Source organism: Gossypium raimondii, chromosome 6 (assembly GCF_025698545.1).
Source record: "Gossypium raimondii isolate GPD5lz chromosome 6, ASM2569854v1, whole genome shotgun sequence".
NCBI classification, from domain to species: domain Eukaryota; kingdom Viridiplantae; phylum Streptophyta; class Magnoliopsida; order Malvales; family Malvaceae; genus Gossypium; species Gossypium raimondii.
In genome coordinates, this window is record NC_068570.1 from 37376897 (window position 1) to 37387220 (window position 10324).

Sequence of the window (10324 nt, forward strand, 5' to 3'; positions counted from 1 at the left end):
CGGATAGTATGATTCCTTGCGTTGATCCGATCCTATAAACCTTCACAACTTAAATCTAAAAAATGAATTAAATACAGGTAAGCTTGAATAAAGCTTAGTAAGTTCGTTTGTATATATTGATAAACTTTTCCAATTAAACATAGTAAACAGTTAAAATTAAATGTTGAAATTCCATAAAATGTAACCTTTATCATAAATTAACAATCAGTACAATAGTTCAGTATATTCAGTGGGTAATGCTTGTTTGAGCTTTACTCAATATACGTGTAGATTTCTTTTACTCGATAGAGCATTCTTTTCAGTAGATTCAATAGGTATGGCTCAAAAGCGCATATGGTCAGTAGATTCAGTAGGTATGGCTCTTCTGAGCAGCAATCAGTATATCAATGGGTAACACTTGCTGATCTCTTTTGGTATATAATATAACATTCAATAACATTATATTATCAAAGAGTACAAGGATTATTGGAATCATAATTAAATGCACGAACTTACAGGATTAATTTGCAATAACGACTCATAGTATCTCAATCAATGATCAATGTCATTTTAATTCCTTATTTCCATTTCCAATTACACACATCAATATAATTTAATATTATGAAATTATGTACCTATAATACATTTAAAAATGTACTAAAATTAAACCGCATTTAACTTACTCGACTAAATTGCAAAGAATGACAAAGGTACAATGACTATTCGGTAATTTCTCTTTCCTAAATTTTCCACTCATTCATGATAAAATAATATTTCCACTCAATTAACTAATTCTAATAGTAAAATTAACTAATTTTATGCAATTAATTCCTCTTTGGCATTTTTATAAAATTACCCCAATATTTTATTTTTATTCAATTTAGTCCTTAAGCCCTAATCATGCAAATTAACAATTTTTATTTGAAAAATCTATGGCTGAATATTAAATAAACTCAATACAGCCCATATTTTTAATTATTTCTCATCAAGTCCTTGTAACTTTATCACTTTAACAATTTAGTCCTTAAACCTTAAAATCATCAAAAACTACTTTACAAAATAGTCCTATTTAACAACCAAAATCAATATTCTTTCATAAAGTTTCAAGAATAACGAAAATTCAACAATGGCATAATTCAAAACATTTAACAGTTTCACAAATTGGTCCTCGAGTTAGCTAGATAAGCTAATACTAGTTCGGAAACATAAAAATTACTAAAAACGGGTGGGATTTCACTTACCTATTATGGAACTAAAGATGGACGAATGGTTTTCTCCTCTTACACTAGGGTTTCGGCTAAAATGGAAACAATAGAGTGAATAAGATGATTAGATTTCATCTTATTTTAATGAAATTTAACTTATTAACATAATTACAACTTCCCCTTTAATTTCACTTAATATTTTAGCAAAAAGGAAACCAAAACCGTCCACTATCCCTTGAAATGGTATATTTACCATTTAAGGGCCCTACCTTACATTCCTATTATGCATTTAATCTATAGAACTCCATTTTTACAGTTTTTACAATTCATTCCTTTCTCTTAATTAACTATCTAAACGATAAAATTTCATAAAAAATTTAACACGACATTAATAACCTTGTAAATATCAAATAATTAATATTTATGATATGACACATCAAAATTGTGGCCCCAAAACCATAATTTCTAATCATACTGGAAAACGAATTAATTAGTAAATCCTTAATTAATTAGGAATTAATTGCAAATTACCAAAACCTAGAGAATTTCATATCATTTCTATTATTAGGTCATTTAAGGAGGGTCCAATTACACCATTCGTCCTTCAATTAATTTAAATTTGAACTAAACAATCTTATTTTCAATTTAATCCTAAACTAATTTGGACTAAATGAGCAAACAGCCCAAAAGTTAGTGGATTTAATCATGCCACCACTTCTTGGACTTTTTGGCCATGCTTTAATTACCATTTTGGCCCTTTTACTATTTTAAATCAATAGCAATTAAGTTTTGCCTCTGTTACAATTTAATCATTTTAACTCAATTAAGCAATAAATCATCAAAATTACTGGACCCAACTTCAATTCACATATAATACGACTGTAAATATCTAATAAAAATATTTACGACTTTATATTACGGAAACGAGGTTCTAATACCTCATTTTCAATGACCACTTGACTTTTGAACCCAGTCACTTACACTAAATTTTAATTCAATTGTTTAAAATCATCATATCAAAATCCAATGTAAAAATTACTATTAACTCGTATAATTTTAATACCAATTATATGAACTTACTCGTCGAATTTGTGGTCCCGAAAACACTATTTCCTACACCATTGAAAATTGGATTGTTTCACAATCGGTCTAAACAAAATTTTGCCTAAGTCATTTTAAAAATTTCATGTTTCCTAGGAGTTTGCCTTTAGAAATTACTAAGTCAATTCTAGAGACTTAAACTTCCATGCATGTCTAACTCTCCTAAAGAATTAAAAATTTTATGGTATGATTTGCAAACTTTATTAAGAGTAACATTATGTCATAGTTCTGCTAGCATAACAATTATTGAGATAATAGAACATTATTTATTCTAGAAGATAGCATAATTAACAAGAATTCAAATTTTTGAACAAAAATATAACTTGACCATAATTATAAGAATAATGTATCTTGAAAAACAATTTCAATTTTTGGTCCCCTACTTAAGATGAAAATGTCCCCATTATTTAAAACAATAGAGAGAATGAAAATATAGAAGTAAATCAATATTGTACATCGGGTAGGACCCTAGGAAAAGGAGGTGAGTTAATATTGACTACTTATATACCAAGCTTTTCCAAAGCAAATCCAATTCTAGACATGTACATATTTATTGTCACACTTCTTATTTTGCAATTTGTTCAATTTTATTGATGATTTTCACATCTTATTTTATTATGCGAGAAATAAATTCCTAAAAGAGCTTAAAACTAAAAACTCAAAATATCCTAAAAAGTAAAATAAAGTAAAAACAAGATCACCCCTTTTATTTATTTGCAGTCCCCTCTAAATACGACCACCTTGTTCCTTCCTCGACATCGGAGTCTATGGTTCAAGTATAAAGTCTAAAAATTCAAGCACAAAAACAAACGAGTCCTGAAATATATATTTTAAATGCATCTTTGATTAAGTCATTTCGTATTTTTCAGTATCTCCAATAAGGTTGTTGCTGCAACTGTATGTGTTGCAACATAACCATTATATCAAACTGTTCACTTCGTAAAATGGTGCTAAATGAAGGGACTCTTAGCATTGGACTTAGAAAAAGTGTTAAGGGTGGTTTCAGTTTCGGCCAAGTGATTGACTAGACAATGGTAAGGTTTAGAGTTGAAGGGGGTGGCAGTTTTAAGGATAGTTTAGGAGTGATAGTTGGTGACTTCAAATGAAGGTGTTTGGGGTGGTAATTTAGGGAGTTAAGGGCTGTGACATTAAGGGGTTAAGTAAGATGCATTATTGGGCTACTTGGGAGTGGCGGTGGAGCAAGGGAAGGGCTATAGGTTTGGGCTAAAAAGGGTTGAATATTTCCCTTCCTAATAGTGTCTTAAGCCCAATGGCAGCTCCTTTTTGGATCCTAAGCTCTTGTACTGAAAGTAAACTAAAAACACTCAAAGAAATTAGTGTTTAGGTTAAAAGTTAACCCTTTATTTAACAAAACAAGTACTTAAATTCTTCAGGCTACTTAGAAAAATATTATTCAAAAAATTACATTAAATTAAACTCCCATGAAAGACAGGAGAGGTCACAGATGGTCCCGTTTAAGTCCCAATCTCCTAGATAGAATTTTAATTAATGTAATGAACCAAAGAAAATTTTATCTAAGTTTACCCTTTTATTCAAATAAGAAAAAAACTAAAAATATAAAATAAAGATAGAGAAAGTGAAAATAACGATATAAATTTTATCTAAGTTTACCCTTTTATTCAGGATCGTCATTGACCATGGTGGTGTCAAATGGCCATTTGTTATAGCTACCATACCCATCTAGGAAATAATCACATTCTTTCCCATCAAATATATCCAACATCTTATTAGGGAAAGAAAACCCAGAATGATCTTTCCTAGTGGCCTTGTTTAACTTCTTGTAAATCTTACAAATCCTCTAACCCATGACTCAAAAATCTGCAATAATCTATCTACCACCCTTCTTGTGCTTTTCCAAAACAACAAGTGACTCTTCTTCTTGATTCTTGGTGAACTCAACTGAAATCATGATAAGTAAAGTTGGAGATAAACCCAAATAATCATATTTCAAATAAGGAAGCAAAGTCTTCAGTTCAAATTCAGCTGGCTCTTCAATCAACACTTTTGGTTGTGTGTACTCCCAAGATAATAACTCTAATGATTCTAGTGGAACTTCTTGAGTGAATCCCTTCGTTTTACCTTCTAACAAAGCCAAACATTCCTCATCTTCATCATCACTTGGCGAATCCGCTAGCAGAATACATTCTAACGAATCATCTAGAGAATTGACCTCTAATTCTGTAAAAGCTAGCGATTCCATCTTGGAAATAGCAGAGCAGTCATCAACTATATCTAGGGATTTAGCAGCATTGAAGTCATTAAAATTCACCTCGTCATCAAAAATTTCTTTCAACTGACTGCTTCTCGAATTTTGAGGATAGGGCAATAGTGGAATCTTAGTTTTAACTGGAAAACTCTTCTGTGGAATTCTTTTTGCATCTGACAAGGGTGTTAGATAATCAGAATTAATTAGTTTTGAGTTTAGTTCATCAAGGATCATCAAATTTGACTTCTATGAAACAGGAGTTTCAACACTCGGTTTAACTTCCTCTTTGTCTTAAGCTACAACAGGCTCATCTTGAACATCAACCACCTTGGGCTCCAATGTCTTTCCACTTGGAAAAATGACTGTTTTGCAATATTCTTTGCCCAAAATTCTTAGATTTTCAATATCGTTGGCCAAAGCTCCTTGGGGTTTATTTCGAAGTACATTGGTGAGTTGACCCGTTTGATTCTCTAGATTTCTTAAAGTGGCATCATTCTTCGCTATGCGTGCCTTCAACTGATTTTCAAGATCAATTGAAGATTCAGTTGGTGGGGTTATTGCACTTGTTGAGAATATTTTGGCAGATAATTTGGTCGAAATGGCATAGAAGAGTCGCTATTGTTCACCCATTGATTACTCTATAGAGAAATTGGATGATTCTGTCATGAAGAGTAGTAAGAATTTGATTTCAGGTTATTCCAATTCTGATTTCCTATGTAATATTTTTACTCTTGATTCGATGGGCAATTTTCAAAGAAATGGTCATCTCCATATTCTTCACAAGAAATATTCTCGAACTGGTTCGACTGCTAACCTGTCAGATTACCATTAAAACCAATAACAATTATGTTCTTAAGCATAGAAGACATGGGCTACCAAAGAAGCAAGTGTGTCTGCTTCATATACTCTTGCTACTCATGTATCTGAGGCTGCTCGGTTGGTTTCCATTGATATTTATTGCTAACAATTCTTTCAATAATCTCGTAAGCATCATTATAATACTTAGAAAGAAGGGCTCCATTTTCTGAAGCATCAATATCATTCTAGTACAAATATTGAGACCAATATAAAAAGTCTCCATTTGAACGCAGTAATGAATGCCATGATGAGGCCATTTTCGTAATAACTCATTGAACTGCTCCCATACCTCATATAAAGTTTCTTCGTCAAGTTGCTGAAATGAAGTGATTTCGTTTCAGATCTTGTCGGTCAAAGATGGAGGAAAGTATTTCATTAAGAAACGTTCAACTAACTTTTTCCATGTAATTAGGGAATCGGATGGTAGGGAATTCAACCACACTCGTGCTCTATCTCTTAAAGAGTATGGGAATAATCTCAGTCTCAAGGCATCGTCGGTCACCTCGACTAGTTTAAATGAGTCACTCACTTCTGTGAATAGTCTAAGATGAAGATGTGGATCTTCAGTAGGCATCCCACTAAATTGACCCATATTTTGCAAAAGTTGGAACATGACTGACTTTAGTTCAAATTGCAGTGCCTCAATTTCAGGTCTCACAATACTCTAACTGAGCTTGTTAAAAAGAGGAATGGCATATTGTCGAATGGCACAATTTTTGTCATCAGCAACAATGATCGGACTATGAGTATTATAAACGAATGCTCCTCCTTGATTTTGGTTTTGATTCATGGAATTCATCTCTTCGATCCTTCTTTGTTTTCCTTGTCTTATCCTTTGTCTAAATGTGTTTTCAAATTCAAGGTCTACGGGGAGCAAGTCAATAATTTGATCCATACTGATAAACACCTAAAACAAACACACACAAAATAGAATTAAAATTTAGAAGAAAAAAAAGACCAAAATGCAAAATTAATAATTTCACAAATAATGTCTTTTAAAATAGTCCCCGACAACAGTGCCAAAAACTTGTAACGACGGAAATGTGCACGTGTACACAATCACAACAAGTAATAAAGTGACAAATAAATGTCGAGTTATCGTATCCACAAGGACTGTGAAATAAAAATATTTATGAAATGTAAATCAAACACTTCGGTGTTTAAAAATATTTTGATTTTGATGAAGTGATTAAAACTAAATTTTAACTAAGTAAAATTAAATTAAATAAAAATAAAAATTTCAATGCATGATTTCAAAAGATAGTTTTAATAAATATGGAGTAATTGTGTTAGATCAATTACAGTCCTTAACTTAGAATTACTAAACCCATGTTCATGTTGTTAGGAATATTTTCACAGCAACTTGGTAATTTGCTAACTACTACTCATACGTACTTACTAAATTAACTAATCTCTTGAACATTTTTCAATGCCGATTCAAACAATTAATCAAGCTTCATAAGCACTTAAAAGATTAAGTAAGGCAAAAACATATTTCTATACTGAAGCAGTTTAATAATTAACTAATCTCTTGAACATTTTTCAATGCCAATTCAAACAATTAATTAACCTTCATAAGCACAAAAAGATTAAGGTAACAATATATTTCTATATTAAAGCGGTTTAATCACAATAATCTTGCAAGTTATGCAAGGCTAATGTACTGCTTAATCGTCGCTAATTTAACCTTCAACTACCTTAGAAGATTAAACATGCACCAATTAAATACTATGTTAATTAATTATAATTTCAATACATTTAATAATTAATTCATTTTGTTACCTTACATTTTATAATGCAAGTATAACATAAGCATGGTTTTATTTAATTGAACAACTTACCAAGGCCTATAACAATACAAACATGATTTTAATGATTCAAGTGAACATAATGCAATCAAGCTAACATGAATTAATTTAAGTCATTTAATTAAAAGAACAACAACAGCAAAACAATCCTTCAAATTCATAATCTCAACATAAACAATAAAAAAATTAAAGAGAAGGGAACTAGAAAGCAAATCCAATATTTATCTGAAGCCAAACTAGTGCACTCCTCTTCTCTACTTGTTTTGTTGCTCTAGTTCTTATCTCATTATAGATAGTGGGTAAAGTTCTTTGTCGTTTTCGAAACTTTCGAGTGTTAAAGAACAATATAGAAAATGGTTTGCATTGTCATATAGCGTCAGTTCTTTTCTGGTTTGTTTATATTCATGAGTTATATCCAAGTTTACCATTTTTTTACTTTTTCCTTCATATTTCTACCATTATATAAGCAAGTACCTATTTAGACGATCAAAAACATAAAATCGTGAATTGAGTTTCAATATTGTAATAGAGTTCACGTCAAAAGGCATAAGATTTTGAAGAATGATATTTTATGTAACTAAAAATTTATTTGCCAAATTGTGTTCTTTCCTAAATCTTACAATGAAATTTTATGACATTCAGTGGTTTACCCCTTTTAGCCTGAAAGGTATGTATATTGTTTATTACTATACATATACCCAACCGTTTATGTTAACCAAAGTTTTCTCCAATTGCATTTTTGAAAAAGAATTTCAGGCTATAACGTGCCATTCCTAGATCCTCCTCAAGGGTCGAGTTTGGGGCACTACAAGTTTTTTGTATCAGAGCCTAGGTTTAGCCAATTCTTGGACAAGCTGAGGATAGTTTAACACCCCTGTCATGCATAGTATGCCTCTAGCTTAGTCTTATCGTAACATACAAAATTTATCTTTCTTTTGTAAAGAGAAGGAAATATCTGAAAGTTTGAGATAGGTCGCTTATGCAGATATGGAGAGCCATGTTCCTACCCAAGAACAGGCTACTATCGCCAATGACAACAACACAAGGAATGCAAGAAATGCATTCTAAAATATGCTCTTCACCATGATGGCATAACTATTTGAGTAGGTCATGGGTACTAAATTTAAGCAACAACCTTAGCAGCCTCAACAACCGTAACACCCTCCTCAACCCTACCCTGAGGCAGTACGCCCAACACAACCTACTCCTCTTGCACCTATAGTGACTCTCCCGATATCTAATCCTATCTTAGAGATTTAGAAAAGAGGAACAAAGGAATTTTTGGGAGATAAGAAAGATGACCCCACTAACACTGAGTACTGGTTGTCTCAGTTAGGAAGGGTTATTAAAGAGTTAAAGTGTAATCAAGAGGACAACCTTTGATGTGCCATATCCTTGCTAGAAGGAGAAGAGTACCAATGGTGGGAAAACATGGTCAACATTACCCCTGAGCATCTAACCAATTGAGAATTATTTTTAGAGAAGTTCCACGAGAAATATTTCAACCCAACGTTCATGGAACAAATGAAAAGGGACCATCTGTACTTGAAGTAGGGCAGAATTTCCATCTTGGAATATGAGCGTGAGTTCATGTGACTGAATAGGTACACCAAAGGTATGTTCCCATTAGAAAAAGGTATGTGTGATAAATTTGAATGGGGACTTAGGGATGAGCTTCGTGCCTTAATGGCAGCTTTTCAATATAAAACCCTGTCAAAGGTAATGGTTATAGCCCATAAGATGGAGTCAATCTTTAGGGATAAGAGCAAGAATTATGAGAAGGAAATTATGAAGAGAGGAAGATCTAGCCCTCCACATTCCTCGAGCTTTAAGAAACCAAAAGATCACCATTTTCAAACTTCAAGAAGAGAATCGCAGACCTCTAGCTATAAGCGTTATGGATCCCATAAGCCAGCTGCATCCATGGCTAACCTGGTAGTTCTCAAATGGAAAAAAGGGACTACAATTTCTATGGAAGGAATCATGAGTGGAGTGTAGAAAGAAGTTAAGGGCCTGTTATAGCTGAGGGTCTAGAGACCACATGGTTAAATATTGTCTGACTGATCGGAGATAGCGATTAAGTTTAGCTCAGTTCAAAGGCCATAGGGGAAATTTTTTGATAAGACAAATTCTGGTGCGTCAGCACGTGCCTCTGCTATGAAGGCCAAGGAAGACGTCGACCTGCCTAAGGTCATAATTGGTAATTTTTCTTTCCTCTAAAAAAATATTTATGCATTGATTGACCCTGGGTCTACTCACTCATATATATGCACTAACATCATAAAGGGTTTAAGTCTCAAGGTAGAATGTTTTCTTACCAACATATTATTAACAAATCCCTTGGGGCAGAGCAATGTAGTGAATAAGTTAATAAGGAATCGCCCTTTAGCTGTGGGTGAGCACATGTTTTTAGCAGACTTGTTGTTATTGAGTTTTCATGAGTTTGGCGTCATATTGGGGTTAGACTGGTTGATTAGGCATGACGCTATGGTTGACTGTTGGTCTAGAAGAATGCTCTTGGCAAGTTCTAAAGAAAGGAAATATTATTGTCTAGGAAAAATTCAAAATTGGTAGCTAGAATTATTTCTACGATGTCCGCCAAAAAATTGATTGTTTAGGGTGTTGATGCCTACTTGGCGTATATAATGGATACACCTGAGTCCATGAGTGAAGTCAACCAAGTACCTCTAGTGAGAGAATTTACAGATTTGTTTCCTGAAGAACTTCCTAGTATGCCTAAGGATAGAGAGATAGAATTTTCAATAGAATTGGAACCCAGAACAGCTTCTATATCGTGGACACCCTATAGGATGGCACTGGTAGAACTTAAGGAATTAAAAGAAAATTTGCAGGACATGTTAAGTAAATGTTTCATAAGGCCTAGTATATCTCATTGGGGGTGCTAGAATTTTCAATAGAATTAGAACCCGGAACAGCTCCTATATCGTGGACACCCTATAGGATGGCACCGATAGAACTTAAGGAATTAAAATAACAATTGTAGGACACGTTAAGTAAAGGTTTCATAGGGCCTAGTATATCTCATTGGGGGCGCCAATCTTGTTTGTCAAAAAAAAAAGCATGGGTCTATGCGCCTGTGCATGACTATCATCAGGTGAGCAAGGTCACCACTAAGAATAAGTACC

At 33.0% G+C, this 10324-nt stretch overlaps 1 non-coding gene across 1 annotated transcript; it reads left to right on the forward strand.

The window, feature by feature from the left end:
- The first annotated feature begins 5609 nt into the window (after positions 1–5609).
- On the forward strand, positions 5610–5716 carry LOC128042213 (small nucleolar RNA R71). Its single transcript, XR_008197417.1, has one exon. It is a non-coding gene; the product is annotated as a small nucleolar RNA R71 (small nucleolar RNA).
- The last annotated feature ends 4608 nt before the right edge of the window (positions 5717–10324 follow it).